Source organism: Erpetoichthys calabaricus, chromosome 11, assembly GCF_900747795.2.
Source record: "Erpetoichthys calabaricus chromosome 11, fErpCal1.3, whole genome shotgun sequence".
NCBI lineage: Eukaryota > Metazoa > Chordata > Cladistia > Polypteriformes > Polypteridae > Erpetoichthys > Erpetoichthys calabaricus.
Genome location: NC_041404.2, coordinates 144,423,027 through 144,427,529, shown reverse-complemented (window position 1 = coordinate 144,427,529; position 4,503 = coordinate 144,423,027). Strand labels below are relative to the sequence as shown.

At 48.3% G+C, this 4,503-nt stretch overlaps 1 long non-coding RNA gene across 4 annotated transcripts; it reads left to right on the top strand.

Annotated features, from left to right (window-relative positions):
- Positions 1-762: 762 nt before the first annotated feature.
- Positions 763-2,000, top strand: LOC127529606 (uncharacterized). Of its 4 annotated transcripts, none has more exons than XR_007936225.1 (3): positions 763-1,231; positions 1,292-1,405; positions 1,886-2,000. It is a non-coding gene; the product is annotated as an uncharacterized LOC127529606 (long non-coding RNA). The 4 variants fall into 4 exon arrangements; XR_007936227.1 differs by having other exon boundaries at positions 763-1,023; positions 1,299-1,405; positions 1,886-1,997; XR_007936224.1 differs by having other exon boundaries at positions 1,292-1,388; positions 1,869-1,989.
- Positions 2,001-4,503: the final 2,503 nt, after the last annotated feature.

Sequence of the window (4,503 nt, the reverse complement as noted above, 5' to 3'; positions counted from 1 at the left end):
TCTTTGGTGTTTCGCTTTCCTTCTGGTCTGTTTAGTCCCCTTAATTAACGACACACTGCATGGTCAATGGAAGTTCACTGGTGGACCATCCAGGGGTCTCCTAAAACCTGCAGCACCTTCAGGTCCACACAACGGACTTCACAATGGACTGAATTTTGGTTGGGCTGTGACTTGTACATCCAGGAAGTCATGATGGTGGGGTGGGCATCAAGGTAAGACCCTTCACTGAGACCGAGACCTCCTGAAACAATGGAGGCCTGATACACACTGGGGATGGGGTGGAGATGGGTGAGGGGAGCAAGCATGTGGGTAACATCATTGGGACAAGTCGAGTTGGACAAGACCAGCAACTGGAGAGGACAGGACGATAAGCCCACCAGTATTGAGTCATATGGGGTTGACAGTACAGGGCAAATGGTGGCAAAGCTAACGAAAATGAGACAATCATGGAGTGAGGGTGGCATCAGCAGGAGAGGAGCCATGGGGAGGATTAGAGTAAAGTGGGAGTGGTGGGGGGACAGCGAATGGGGGTCAACATCCAATATGGAGTCAGTAAAAGGATGGAGGGGATGATTAAAGGGAGAACAGTAAGGAGGTGACAGCAACCAGTAAGATGTCACTGAGAGGTGACAAGGAAGCCATTAGAGGGGATTACAGCAACCAGTAAAGAATCAGAAGGGAATAACCATAAAAGGAGAGCAGAAACTGGTAAGGGGCCGGTGAGGATGACATTGGGGGGATTAAAATAAACCTGCAGTGAGAAATACCAGCACAGGGAGGTCAACGACAATCATGGAGTCAATGCGAAGGTGAGGGGAGTTTAGTAAAGGTGGGCAGCAACCAGAGAGGAGCCATTAGGGGGACATCCGTAAAGATGAGTAAAGGGGGCAACCTGTGAGCAGCAGCAGCATTGGCCCGCTAGGAGCCATTAGGGCCATCACAGAAACCAGTTGGAATATGGCAGCAACCAGTAAGGAGTTAGTAAGGGAGAACATGCAATGGATGACAGCAACCAGTAAGTAAGTGACGGCAACCATTAAAGTGCTAGCAAGTGATGGCGTTAATGGAGTGACAGCAACCAGTATGGGACAACATCAGTGAGAGGGGAGCCATTATTGTGATTACAGAAACCAGTAAGGGTTAGTAAAGCATAACTGGGAAGGGAGGTCAGCATCCATCATGGAGTCAGTAGTAAGGTGAGGGAGATCAGTAAAGGGGGAGCAGCAAGAAGGTGACAGCAACCAGTAAGGAGATCAGCGAGGATGAACATGCAATGGATGATGGCAGCCAGTAACGAGTCAGTGAGGAGAGCAACCTCAGCAGGAAAGGAACCATCAGGGTGATCAGAGTGAAGACTTAGTGAGAGATAACAGTGAATGGAGGACAAGGTCCATCATGGAGTCAGGTGAAGTAGACAAGTAAAGGGAGAGCAGTGCTGGTTTGACCAGTAGAGAGCAACATCAGTCAGTGAGAGAGCAGCCATTAGGGGGATTGCAGCAACCAGTAAAGATTAGTAAAGGAGAACAATGAAGGGATGACAGGAACCAGGAAATGACCAGTGAGCAGCAGCATTGGCCCTACTGGAAGACATTAGGACCATTACAGAAACCAATAGGGAAGGAGTTAATAAGTGATGGTTTTAAGGGACTGGCAGCAACCAGTAAGGATAAATAAATCATAACTGGGAAGGGAGGTCAGCGGCCATCATGGAGTCAGTAGTAAGGTGAGGGAGATCAGTAAAGGGGGGCACCGGGGAGGTGACAGCAACCAGCAAGAAGTCACCGAGGAGAGCAACCACAGCAGGAAAGGAACCATTAGGGTGATCAGAGTGAAGACTTAGTGAGGAATGACAGTGAATGGAGGACAAGGTCCATCATGGAGTCAGCATCAAGGTGAGGGAGATACGTAAAGGGAGAGCGTTACTGGTTTGACCAGTATGGAGTCATTGCAGAGCAAATTAGGGTGACTGCACCAACCAGTGAAGATTAATAAAGGATAAGAACGAAGTGATAACAGAAACCTGGAAATGACCAGTGAGCAGCAGCATTGGCCCACTAAGAGCCATTAGGGCCATTACAGAAACCAGTAGGAATGTAACGGAAACCATTGAGGAGTCAGCAAGGGAGAACATTCAATGGAAGATAGCAACCAGTAAAGAGTCAATGAGGAGCAACATCAATGAGAGATCAGGGGGAGGTATGGCAGCAACCAGCAAGGAATTGAGAACAACAATTAGAGAGTTGGTATGGGATGGACAGAAACCAGTAAGGAATCAGAGGAATAACATCAGGGAGAGGTGAGCCATTAGGGGGATCACAGCAACCAGTAAGGATTAGTAAAGCATAACTGGGAAGGGAGGTCAGCGTCCATCATGGATTCAGTAATAAGGTGAGAGAGATTAGTAAGGGGAGAGGTGACAGCAACCAGTAAGGAGTCACCAAGGAGAGCAACATCAGCAGGAAAGGAACCATTAGGGTGATCAGAGTGAAGACTTAGTGAGGGATAGCAGTGAATGGAGGACAAGGTCTCATAAGGTGAGGGACAGCAGTAACAGCACAAGAGTAACCAGTATGGAGTCACTGAGGAGCAGCCTTTAGGGGGATTGCTGCAACTAGTATAGAATAGTAAAGGAGAACAATGAAGGGATGAAATATGGAGACAGAGATCAGTAAAAGGAGACCATTATGGGACTGGCGAGTTTCTGAGGAACGTCATCACTGAGAGAGGAACCAATGGTGCAATTGTAGCAACCAATGAAGATTAGTAAAGGACAACAAGGATCAGACAACAGCGACCAGTAAGCAGCCAGTGAACAGCAACATGACGCAGCTAGAAGCCTTCAGGGTGATTACAGCAACCAGTAGGGAAGTGACAGCAACCATTAAAGAGTAAGTAAGAGACGTCAGCATCCAATATGGAGCCAATAATCACAAGAATGTGACTAATAGAGAGAGACCAGTAAGACAGTCACAGCCACCAGTAAGGAGCCAGTGAACAGCAACAACTCCCAGCTGGTAGCCATTTTAGTGACTACCGCAACCAGTAAGGAAATGACAATAACCATTAAAGAATTAGTCACAGCAATTAGAAAGCGGCCGCCGAGCAGCAACAACAGTGAGACAGGAACCATTAGGGTGACTGCAGGAAACAGTAAGAAACCAGGAAGAGAGGACAGCAACCAGTAAGGGGACAGTGAGCAGCAATATCACCACTATAAGAGCCATACAGAGCCAATGAGTATGTGAGGGAGAATAAGAAAGGGAGACCAGTAAGGGAGCAGCAGCAACCAGTCTGAAGCCAGCAAGCACCAACACCACCGTGCTAGGAGCCATTAAGGGGATTACAGCAACCAGTAAGAGACTGACAGCAACCAGAACGGAGTTAATGGGTAGAAATCTGCGTGTCGGAGAGGAGCCATTAATGTGATTACAGCAACCAGTAAGGAGGTGACAGCAACCACTGAAGAGTTAAGAAGAGCAACCAGAAGGGAGTTAGTGGGCAGCAACCTTAGTGAGACAGGAACCATTGGGGTAATTGCAGCAACCAGTGAAAAAAACAGGGAAGGAATGGCAGCAACCAGTAAGGAGCAACCCTGCGAGGGGCAACAAGGAGTCAGTCAGGCGATTACAGCAACTATTAGTGAAAGGAAATCAGCATCCAACATGGAGCCAGTAATTATGTGAGGGTGGTCATTAAAAGGAGACCAGTAAGGGATTTACAACAACCAGTGGGGAGCCAGTGAGCGGCAATACCAGTGAGCTAAGAGCCATTAGGTAGAGATTACTGCAACCAGTAAAAAATCTGGAAGGAATAACCACAAAGGGTTGACTGACACCAGAATCGGGTAGATGACTGGCCACTGTACCCAGCTAGGGGCCATTTGGGCGATTACAGCAACCAGTATGATAACTGACAGCAACCAGTAAAGATTACTAAAGGATAAGAGAGAGAGGGATGACAGCAACCAGAAAGGGGCCAGGCAGAAGCACCGTCAGGACAAATTAAAGTAATGATGACAGCCAGTAAGGGTGATTAACGTGATGACCCCCACCTAGTAAGGGGTCCTTAGGGGGTCTTCAGTCGGTCAGGCTGAGCTCCATCGTCTGGCATGATGGGTTAAGGCAGTAAAGACTCTTTAGGGGGGAAAGACAGAAGTCCCTAAAGACTTTGTAGGCCACTGAGCAGCCAGAAAATGGACACCAGTGGAGTGGGCAGTTGTGGGGGTACCAGTGGCCAGACCAGATAACACTGGAGTGACTGGCATTGGCCTGCTCTTCAATTAATTCATCCATTAATTAATTTATGACTCCTTTGGTTGTTTAATGTGACGCCTGAATTCTTTGGCATGAAAGCAGCTGAGACACAGCCGTCTGAGGGAGGCCTGCCAATCACCCAGCAGGGCTTGCTGCAGAGGGCCAATCAGAGAGCACAACTGGCAGGGGATTTGGCGTAGTAGGTGGGATTGGGCGCTGAGTCAAGTGGCCTCTCAATGAAAGCTGCCAC